At 34.2% G+C, this 12,454-nt stretch overlaps 1 long non-coding RNA gene across 1 annotated transcript; it reads left to right on the top strand.

The window, feature by feature from the left end:
• The first annotated feature begins 5,839 nt into the window (after window positions 1-5,839).
• Window positions 5,840-11,856, top strand: LOC308190560. The gene is made up of 3 exons (XR_013947321.1): window positions 5,840-10,815; window positions 11,520-11,597; window positions 11,698-11,856. It is a non-coding gene; the product is annotated as an uncharacterized lncRNA (long non-coding RNA).
• Window positions 11,857-12,454: the final 598 nt, after the last annotated feature.

Below are 12,454 nucleotides of genomic sequence, written 5' to 3' on the forward strand. Positions count from 1 at the left end.
CTATTTCAGCTACCTTCTCTAGGAAATATAAACAACTTTGTTCTAAAAATTTGAACTCATAGAAGGTACATCTGTTTTATCATGTTATTTATTCAGATTTGAAAGTTTCATACTTCTAAGTTTCTAAGTTTTTGAAAGGTCAGGTACAGATTTCTAAGGTCAGTCTTTATGCAATACCTTTGTAATGATGGTGTATTTTCCCATAAATGCTAAGTATCCTGTGTTAACTAACTAACTAAATAAATAAATTGTGATTGTTATTGCAAGTCAAGACAGATCTTCTTAGCAATGACAATCTACAGTATTAAGTAGACTACATATATCTTCTAAATGTCTGTTTCTGGGAACTGAAAAATTAACTGGCTTTATTCTCACCATATTTGTTACCTCAGTTTCCCATTCATTTTGCAGCTAACAAGCTTTCCCAAAGTACAATGGCTGCACAGAAACAGAAATTGCTGAGTGCTTAATATGTGTCAATTTAAAAATTATCTTCCATAATTTTGCCATCTGCAAATGGTTAATACCATTAATGTTTATGAAAATCACATTAATTTTTGTTCAGTCTTATTATAATCAATGGGTGGAGGTAGTCCAAAACCCCATATTAACAGTTCCCACACTACCTTGGTTCACCTACCACGTTGTGAAAAATTTGTTTTAAATACCATAGTAATATACTTGAATTGGTGTGAATCACTCCCTAATTTAAGCATACCTGCACAAGTGCCATAAACCTAAAATATTTTATTATAAATTTGGTTGCCACTGTTTGGATTATGAGGTTGCACTTTGCTAAGCAGAAGAAAGCATTGTCCTTAGGTCTCTAAATTCAGGTTACAGCTCTATTTGCTGGGCATTACATAAAGATAGGTGAATTAGTACAAATTTTTAAAGAAATGAACCCTCCTAAGTTTTCCTCTGGGGAGGAAAAAAAAAAAATGTTTTTGTTTTCCAGGCAACTCTTCTATATTTCCATACATGCAAAAGAATCAATTCTGGAGATGTGCTTGAGAACTGAGTACATTACATTTTCACTGGAAAAATGTTTTGTTTTATATCATATTGATTTTTTCTTTTTCTGGCTTCCCCTTTTTTAATCTTTGATCGTTTCAGCATAATAACTGATAATTAGCTAGAAAATTCTAAAAGGCTGAAAATCTACTGTACATTTCTAGTTTCATCCACTGTTAAAATGTCAGAAGTCTTGTCATAAAATTTACCTGCAGGTAGATGGAATCTTATGAATGTCAGTTTTTTTAAGTTATAGGTTAATGCATATTGACCAGCTATTCCAATGTAAATTATATATATATATGGGAAAAAATATTATATATATATATATGGGAAAAAAAAGAAAGAAAAAAAGTAGTTTTAACAGTAAACAATAATGTCTGCTTCTATAAATAGGATTAATCGGGAACAATTCCAAAAAGGATTGAATTAGTATTGAATTCATGCAATTATACACTGAGGTTCAAAACTTCAGTTCTGGAAGCCCTAGAAATGCATGTATTTAACAGAACTTCAGCTTTTTGACATTCATTTATTCTAGCCATTTAATGTTCCTCTCCTGTTCTCTGCTGAGCCTGTCCAGCATCTCTCTCTTGGTTAAGCACGGCACGGATCCCATGTCTGAAACTCTCCAGGGAGTCGATCTAATAGATGCACTTTGGGAAAACAAAGTGGATATGAAGTCAATTATGTTTATTTTTAAAGCATATCTGGGGAAGAACAGAGGTGTCTTTTACCCTTTGGATGATAAAAAAGGAAACATTTATTCTCAAACTGGGAGGCTATACATCTCTCACATTACCAGTAACTGCCTTAGTAAGCAGTCAAGACAAGCACAAGGCTTACCCAAACGTACCAGCTAACACAAACTATATTATTGTTATGTTGTTCTCTAGTCCCTATACCCTGCCCTAATCACTAGGTTATAGTTTATTGTAAACTGAGGGACATCTCCCATACTTCTGGCTATTCCTCTGCACATATACATTTGTTTGGAATAGAGATATAATGTTACAGCTTATACTCCTGCTTAGAATTTGGAACAAAGTTCTGTTATAGCACCTCCAACAGCTTATTCAATGCCAAATGGTCTGGAATCTCTACTGTACAACCTTCACAGGTTCTGGGTTGATCTACTATAGTGGAATGTTTAGGAGTACTGAGCCTTTCTAGTATTCAGCAAAGGGAACCCATAACCAATGCTGACGACCCATTCTGCTGAGGACTTTACCTTAAGATTCCAAAATCCACCAACTCACATCCCATATGTAATGACTTAACACACCACACAACTTGCCAAAACCCATTGCCCTGTGCCCTACACATGGTATGCTTCTGCATGGCCTTCACTGCATAGGTACACACATTATTTACAATAATGCAACCACAATGAGTGAGAGGTACCAATGTGAGCATGTCAGCCAGCAGACAACACAGAGCAAATAATTCTTCACTCTGTGAATGTAGCATTCCTGTGAGATATCTGAGATCAGCATCAGCATGCACCAACAAAATACACATGTATTGAAAATGAGTGAAAAGAGAAGATGATGCATGTCCATGTAGGTCCCTCTATGTTTGTAACCTACTAGGTAAAGAAAAATAATTGTTCTTTCCCAAAAATTTGTTCTTGTATTAAATCACTGAATTACAGAAACATGGAAAGGTTGATGTTGGAAGGGACCTCTGGAGGTCATCTTGTACAATACCCTGCTCAGGCAGAGATACTCAGAGCAGGTTGCCCAGGACCTCGTCTAGATGGTCCTTGAAGATATCCAAGGAGGGAGACTCCACAACCTCTCTGGGCAACCTGTGTCAGTACTCAGTCACCCGCACAATAAAAAAGTGCTTCCTGATGTTCAGAAGAAACCTCCTTCGTTTCCAATTTGTGCTCGTTGCCTCTTGTCCTGTCACTGGATAACACTGAAAAGAGCCTGGCTCCATCTTCTTTGCACCCTCTCTTCAGGTATTTATAGACATTGATATTATCTCCCCTGAAACTTCCCTTCTCCAGGCTGAACAGTCCCAGCTCTCTCAGCCTCTCCCCATAGGAGAGTATTTTTATTTTTAAATTGCATTTACCTTTCAGTATGTGAGAAAACCTATCGAAGCTGATGAAAACTAAACAGTTAATTGAACTGGATCTTAATTTAAATTTTGAATTATGAACAGTGTCACAATCTACTGAGCAGCTGAACTATGACGCTTATCAACAGATTTTCCAAAAACATTTTTGTATTATTTCCAGACAGAATTGACTTAATTAGCAAAAATTAAGTGTTAGCAGGACTTACATTCATACATGTTTTCATACAAACAGGGTGAGTACTAGCTAAATTTTAAGAAAAGGGGTAAGGTTAGATATGGCCATCATTTTCAAAGTCACTGAAAATTTGTATTATTTTAATTATGAAAAGCACAATTTTCAGGGACTGGGTGATCAGCACTTGCAGGAAGCTAGGTCTGTTGAAAGTGTCTTAGTCTGGATGCCAAAGTAATCATGACCAGAACGCTTCATATTTCAATACTGTTAAATAGATTATATAAACCACAAAGTTCTTCCAAACATTAACTCAGGAATGTCTGTGACATAGAGTTGGGTTGTTGCATGAAAACCTGTACACAGAAATGAGTGAGAATTCTAAAGCAAATACATAAACTTCAGGAATAGAAAGCAATGAGCATTAAAAGATATAGAAGGAAATGATACCAAAAGTGGTAAGGATTAATTATTCTCAGATGAAGTTCAGGCTTAACTCAGAATATTTAACTATTACAATAGTTCGTACAGTTGTTTTATTTGGAGTAGATATGGTTGTGAGAACATCTGAAAAAGAGGCAGCTTTTATTTTACTACTGTTTTTTGTATCTCAGATCACAATTCAATCTGGCTTAGCTAAGATATTCTGAGGATGTTTACTCTAACCCACGTTTTACAAAAAAAAAAAAATTAAAAAAAACTTCTAAATTCACCAAATCTAGCCTCAAGCTCTGATATACACTGCTTGACATTATCCTTTTCATCAACTTCTCAAGCTTGTATGTTAATACAAATTATTCTATATCACTGCTGTGAACTTTCAAAATGATAATTAAATATCTTTTTGTGTCAAATTGTTCCTCTATAGTGGAGTTTCTCTTAAAAGAACTGTACTAAGTACCCTGAAAAATCTAGCCCTAGTGACATCAGGAAGCCATTGATCTCCACTATTTCTAAATTTGCATTGTATTGCTAAATACATGGAAGTCCATTCAGCTTAATACAAAGACACCTGAGTTGAGAAAATACCCTTACTTGATAAGATCTGATGAGTTGCATCTTCAGGCCATGTCCATAATTGCCATTATTAAATTACCATCAATATTCAGTATTAACCCTCTGTATTGTTATATATCTAATGTCCCGATAGTCACAAAAATATTACAGCCTGTTACAAAACTTCATTTAAATTAAATTGAAATAATTTAATAATTACTTTTAAACAACCTATGATAAATTTGCAGGGATTCTGGTGGAAACAAAATAGTACTGCATATACTTTAAACCTGTGTATTTTAATTTATTTTAATTTATTTTATTATATTTTTAACATCCTGCTGCAGCAGCTTCCACTAAGAATGGCACAAGTGGTTAAATTTTGATAGGAAGGATTCTTTCCATTCCACATTTCTGAATCTTCTGAGTGCTGTGCTTATCAATACAGGTTCTAAGTTATGTTTTTCTGCTTTACTTTGTAACAACTTTCAGCAGATAGCAAACCTTCTGTTAAATTCCTCCAAGTCAATACAATCCTAGCTTTCCCTATGGCTAGTCTTTTAGAGATGAGAGTTAAAGAACTGAAGGAAAGTCATCGCACAAAGGTCACCAAAAAAAAAAAAAAAAAAGCCTGGATATTCAGATTTTCCAAGATCTTCCAAGTTTCACTCTAGTGCCCTAAAGATGATTTAAAACCTACATTTATGCCAGAACAAACATTTAAAGTGGATAGTAATGTCAAGAGTTAGTAATTTCCTCAATATGCAGCTTCTCAAACAAGTGAAAGTAAAATTTTCAAGAGCTATGACAATATCATTTCATTTACAGGACCCTAGTTTGAAATTCTAAGAAACGTGGTGAGCTGTTTAACTTCCAGATTTTTCAGAATACTTTCCCTGAGCAGCAGGTGTGGCTTTCACTTTCTGCGGACATGCTTGATACAGTAAGGTAAGCTTCCCCTCTCCCTCCCCCCCCCAAAAAATATACAGTTCACACCCACACTTAAAAAAAAAGGGGGGGGGGAGGGGGGAGAGAGGTGGGAGGGGCAGGAAACACCTATCCCATGCACATCGGTCCCAGAGAGAATGTAATCTTCTAGCATAATTTTTTTATTCTTACATAGTGATATTGGCCATATTTAAATACCTGACTTTGAGAAAAATAGCTGCTTTCTCCCCTGGGGAAAAAAAAAAAAAAAAAAAAAGGGCCAAAACACAACAAAGATTGTGGCTCTTATGCTTATGCTTATTAAAGATTCTGTGAATTTTTTCCCTTTATTTTTTTTTCAAATATTTTGATTAGAAACACAACAGAACAAAAGTTTTACGACTTTTTTTTTTATGAAAACCACAGTAGAGGGAGAAAAAAAAACATTAAAAGAAGAAGCTAAAGCATTTCAGATGCCTTGCTGTCATCACTCAAGTAGTTCTAATGCACAAAATGAAATTATAAAATTATCCTGAAGTATGAAACCTAATGTTGAAAGCCAAGCAGAATGGTAAAAATGAAGTGCTGAATTTTCAGAGACATCTGTCAGTCATCTTTCAGACCATTCATAAGAAAAGTCTGTCATTTGCACAGCAACAAGTAGTGTTTATGTTTACCTGACTAAGATTGCTCGATTTAATTTTCTGGAGAAAAATATCAGAAAAACACTTGGTTTTGAAAGATTTTAAAAGCTGACCCATTTTAGCTCCATTATGACTGTACTCCTTCCTTGAATATTCTCACTTCTCCAATATGGTCCAACTGAATTTTATTGTAGGTACAATAAAGTTAAAGGAAGAAGAATTATGACTTAGTCACAAGATATTACATAGCAATCGTTGTGCATCTTCTCTTCCATAGTCTTAATCTCTCAAGAAGTTGTAAATAGTAAAAGAAGAAAGGGGAGGAGAAAGACAAAGAGCACAGGAAATTTTCATGAAACCATCCAACTCCCCCAAGGCACATCTCTAAACTTCTCCTATTGAAGGAAGTCCACTGAAGATGTCCTATACAATGTATATTTTCCAGTCTGTACTAATGTTGAATCAAAAGTTTATCTGAAACAAATATCAACTGTAAAATTTATGGTGACACTGTTTAATGGTATTTGTATTAACATAAACCTGGTGCAAAATGCTGTCTATCTGCAAGTAACAGTGCTTAACAAACTCTATCACAGAGAAACTTGAGGCAATTGGATGAAGGGGCTCAGACGGGTATGAAATTACAAGGACAATACGTTTAGATGCTACAGTGCTTTGAGTTTCGAAAGGATTTAAAAGCCTAAGGGAGAAAATGTAATGAAAATATTATTATTAGGACATTTTCTAATTTGGTAAGGATTAGCTCTCTGAGACATCAATTATCTTTAGTACCTTTGAATACTCCAACCTACAGTCAATGAAAAACTTCTGTAGATTACTTCATAGTTCTTGGTGTAATGTGGGGAAGTAATGTATATATACAGGCACATAGGCATGTACATGTGTGACATGTACGTACATGTGTGTGCACGTGTTTGTACTTTGTATTTAAAAGTTCTTACAGAACTATAACGTTGGATGTTCACACAGATTTTTTTATTGTTAAGCTTAATATTACTTACATAAGCATAAATTAAAACCAGAAGTTATATAAATTTACACATTCATAATGTAAATACAGAAAATAATAGTTCATCATGTAGAACTGTAATTGTTATATTTTATTAACTGTATGTGAATACTTACGAACTGTTAATTATTGATGTAGAATCTTGTAAAATAAAGATTTTGTTCTACAGACTCTGTCTATCTAGTTTTTATCTGTTTAAATGAAAATGTTAAAATGTAGGCTCTATGCCACCCACATATAAATTCCCTATTGCCTGGAAATCAATGTACCTGAAGAAAAGGAATACTGAAAGAAGGAAGTTTCACTCTGTATCACCTACTAAAAGGAGGCGGTCAGAGATTTCTGGAAGTGGAAGAAGAGCATTTAAAAGGGACTGAGATAGCTGACAGAATGGTACCCCAGGAGCCCTCCAGCAGTGCACAATCAGGAGCAGAATATTATCCACAAGGTAGGTTTCTTTGATCTTATTGCTGATTTTTGTTTTACTCATTTCCTTTTTCCTTTACTAATGCAGTGTCAAATGAGTTTCATGTCTTACTAAAAATTATCTTATTTAGAAGCAATTGCTTTAAATTATGCTACAAGTGACAAGTATTACTATACAGCAAACGGATGGAAAAAAAATCTATTTTTTAATTCACTACTTTGTAGAATTGGCAGTTTACATTTAGTCAAATTTATTATAGAAAGAAATTTTCTATATATTGTATGTGCTTATCTATATAGAAATAGTGGTAAAACAAAAGTTTTAGAAAATCAGAATATGAATTAAAAAAAACATTCTAATGTTTACACATTTTATGAATTATATATCAACATGTCAAGTCATGTTTTCTAATATGTTTTATTTTTCTGCTTATACATTCTATAATATAACTTTCAAATAGTATGCCATAAAAATTTAACTCATTAGGCTTACCACAGAACATCCGTAATCGGTGCTATCTTCCCATTGACTTCTACCCTAGGAAACATTATGGTTGCCCTGGAGTGCTGGGCCAAATTCCTATTAGTTTAAAGTGGATACAATTGCACTGATTAAAGCTAAGTCCATGTACAGCTATAGTTATAGCCTTCATATTTATTAGAAATATTACAGTGTAAAAGTGAACATGCAGGGGTAAATGATATCAGCTGTGCTTGTATGACTTTACAGAATTGTAAAACCATCTTAATTCGGTTAGCTTCCTGTCCACTTCTTCATTGTTCCAGAACTAGACAATGTATTGCCCTGGGAGCTTCCTGATCCTCTTGTCTGTCTGCCTTATTGCTACATCCCTTGGTAATCACCAAAGTAACAGCCACCAATGCTTTGAAAGCGTGCAGTGGAGTGAGCTTTTAAAGGAGATTGAGAAACTGGTAAGTAAATGTTTAAGATATCACCATAATCAATAAACAATAATGTTGTTTGCAAATTTTCCTTTCTTCAGTGTAGATGTAAGGAGTTGTTAAATGCATAATAATTTCCCAATTGACTTTTTTTCTTTTTTTACATTATAAAAATATGTTATGAAACAGATGCCCCTTTTTCTACAAAGCCAAAAATCTTATTTTTTATTTTTTCATTCAAACTCATCTGGCTGAATATATGACATTTGTGTGACTTATGAAGAGCTCCACGTCCTCCACAGAGGATTGACAGAAGTCGTATATTTTAGAGTACACAGTCACCAGGGATTTCTCCAAATTAGCATCAGCTGAAACCATAACACCATAATTTACCAGGATGTAATCCCACCCAAAGAAAAGTGCTTCCACAGTTATGACATAATTGGCACAAATACTCCATGAAGTTTTTGGTTTTTTTTTGAAATCATCTGTATGGAAAGCATGTTTCCTTTCCCAATTTAGGGTTTTGTTTTTTTTTTTTTCTCCTCATGGCCTGCCTTTTCCTCACTAACATACAGATGAAGATACCTGAAACATTTGAGAAAATGTAATAGGCAAAGAGTCCTACTATAAAAGCATAGAAGTATCTATTTCTTCCATAGCTTGGAAGTTTCCCAGGCTTGGGAACATATAACCCAAATGAATGTTTTTCACACAACCTCATGAGATACATAACGTCCTCTGTGGATGCAGTTGTTCATACATTTCATTGTTAAGAGACCAAATGATTATTTAGTTAACTATTCTATGAATTGTTTCTATAATAAACCTAGTTTTGTACATATTTAAAATAACTACACTGATATTTTCTTTAAGAACAAAAGAGGCTTTTCTTTGGAATGTGAGGAAGTGAGCAGCGAAGATTTGTGTTTCCCTGAGAAGATGCTAAAAGCAGTAAGTAGGAAAAGATATGATACTTGATATTATAGATACTATAAATACTTGATAGTATTTCGCTGTAACAGCTCTGCTTCACACAGATTATGCACCTTGTCATGAGACTTTCACATTGGAATTATGACATAATACTTTGCAGGTTTAAATGACAAATCTGACTTTTGGCTTTTCACTCCAGACTCTTTTCACCAAGAGTTTACTGGCTAGGTAAAAACATACCTAGTCATATACACTGGAATCCACAGTAACCACGGCTACCTGCTAGTTGGCATCAGCCAAACCCATAAAACCAAAACCACAGTTTACTTTGCAAGAACACAATCCTACTGGAAGGAAAGTACTTCCACAGTCACAAAGTATTTTTTTTGGCACAAATAATCTCAGAATGTATTTTTGGAAGTTAGCTATATGAAAAGCACATTTCCTTGCCCAATTTTTCTCCTTTTGTGGTTTGCCCTTTGCTCAAGTCTGCAGAGATCATACAGACTAAGCTAAGTAACAACTTAGCCAGTAACTGGTCAAATTCATCCTTTTGAATTTCAAACTCTGCAGTCCTATCAGTATTATTGCAATGACTTCTCAAATGTTTTCATAAACCATTCCTGAAAATGTAGGGGGTATTTGGTGAACAAAATTTGGTATGAGGTGAACAAAAATGAAGAGCAAGAAGTTCTTGGTGGTTTTTGCTTTTGTTTGTTTGTCTTTCCTATTATTTATGTTACTACATTTACCAGAAAAGGGTTAGATGCTTTTTTGTTAGTCCTGCCTGCTGTTTAAACCAGAAAGTTAGTTAGAATTAGTCTGGTGTTCTGAAATCTACAAAAATGGCATGCCAGCTTTGGCTTCAGCCAGAAGCAGATCCTATAAAAGAAGCACAGAAGTAATTTTACATATTACTCAACACATGCATGTACTTTATATGCACAGTCCACATTCAGTCCACAAAATAAGAAGGTGCTTGTCTGAGGGTGTGCCACTGCATGAAAGCAATTCTTCCAGCCCATTTCCAGCTCATCCTTAATGGAGTTTCTAAAACAACCAGGGAACAAAAAGGAGAGAAAGCATTATCAGCCACTTTTGTATTTCCATCTTCTCCAAGAAAGAGAGAGCTCCCCTTAATCAGGCATGTGCTTGTGAGGAAAGAGCTGCACATTACTAGTGTATTGCCTTGGGTCTGAATCCAAGACAAGCAATATATAAAATAGATATGAAAATGCAATATATATTTACATTACAAAATAGGGGTCCAGCTTATGAAGCAAAATTTGCAACTAGAAATTGCATATACAATTCCTGGCTTCCAAATAAATACTATCTTTGCAATACACATTACTTTATATATATTTTTTTGCACTTAAACTTTTAAAAGAGCACAAGAAACTGCTGAAAACTGTGCGAGAACTTGCAAGTCAACTCAGACACTTGGAGTAACTGAAACTTAACTGCAAACTACAGAAACCAAGGTAGTCTACATTTCTTTCTTCTTTTTTTTTAATTTTATTTTCTCTTTTTCCTTGCAGGTTAAATATGATAGTGCCGCCATTGTTCATATAGTGCATGAAATTGCTGAGTTTTTCAAGAGAGCAGACACACCTTTTCAAAATAAGAACAATTTTCTAAGAGGAATATATGAAGCTCATGCTCAGCTCAAGACTTGTGTAAGTGTATATATAGATATATATAGATATATATACTCCCCCCCTCCCCGCCCCACCCCCCAGCATGATATTGAAGTCAAATTTGCTAAGAAACTTGCAGGAGAACAAACCCAGGCATACAAACATGCAGCTAACACACCCTTTTGTTCCCAAAGAGGGAACCCCCAGTGCACTTTTCTGCATGAGAGAGAGGGTTCCATGAATGAGCAGCAGCATATAAACACAGAGCTCCAAAATCACATTGCTGCTTCTAATCAGGTCAGATTCTTGGACAACTTGTGTATAACAACAGGTAATAATCAGTCTTTAATTAAACACATTATGTTTTTTTTTTTAATGAATAAACATAAACAGCTACATCCATGACATAGTATATCAAATGACCACCAGTTATTCTGAAGCTAATTTTCTTTAAAATATATATATATAAACACAGTACTGTCACAAAAGAAGGAAAATCCACAGGCCCTTACCTTGTTTTGAGCACTGATGAATTCATTTTCTGATCTCTTCATAGACGTAGCAAATGTGTGCAACATGCTACCTTTAGCATTAACCCCTTCAGTGGGCTTGCATATGACAGAAGCACTACAGTGCTTTCAGCCGTAACAATTTCTATCAGTTTTACTGAGTCATGCTGAACTTCTATTTACTTCTCACTGTTCAGATTAATAGGTTCTTTTCTTTTCCATTAAAAATAACAGCTGAAGTCTGGACTTAACATTATCCATGAATCCATAGTGAAGGACTGCTTCAAAAAAATGGATAAGTTGGTGGCCAAGGTAAGCAGCTGTTTCTCAACTTATATTTTATTTTCCATAGTAATGGATGTTACCTTTTACAAAACAACTAATAAGCTTTTTAATAATATTTTCTTCACAGAAAAATGATCACTGTACTTGGCAAGAGATCCACGCACAATCCAGAGAGTTACTTCAAAGAATTGAAAACTACTCTTTCAAGAGAAGATCAACACAATAAGAATGTCAGTTTCAATCAAATAATTTGAGGATCACATTAAGATAAATTATCCTATGTTTCTAAAAATTAAAGGAAGTAGTATATACATAGTTCCTATTTAAGGTTTTATATTGCTTAACTTATTTTTGTCAAGATATTTTTGTCAAAGTATTTTTCTAAACTACTTATAATAACATTAGTCTTAATAAAAAAGATGGAAATGAACATGTAAATATGTCAATATTTATTGGTTTTAGTAAACATATATATATATTTTTTTTTTTCCATAAAATAGATGTCATAGATATGGCCCTCAAAACCTTGTATTCAGGCTAAACAGTGAGCATATCAGTTACACTGCTTGATTTGATAGTTCATCCATTAAATGATGGAAATATGAACTTACGTCAGCCTAATGTTTTTCCAATACTACAGATTTACACTGTTGCACTTTTAATCACTGCAATTACAAGGATACGTAATTGTTCACACGTGGAAAGATATGCATGTTTCCACAGTGTCATGCCTCCAGGTTTCCAGAACTGTTCATGGAGAATTCTTACATTTCATTTTGATCATCCACATGTGAATTTTGTATCTTAAAAAATATATATATATATATATATTACGTAGACAAGGTCTTAAATAGCAGAAACCTTTAAATGTATCATATCAGTAT

This window comes from Anser brachyrhynchus (genome assembly GCF_964034855.1).
Source record: "Anser brachyrhynchus genome assembly, chromosome: 2".
In the NCBI taxonomy this organism is placed as follows: domain Eukaryota; kingdom Metazoa; phylum Chordata; class Aves; order Anseriformes; family Anatidae; genus Anser; species Anser brachyrhynchus.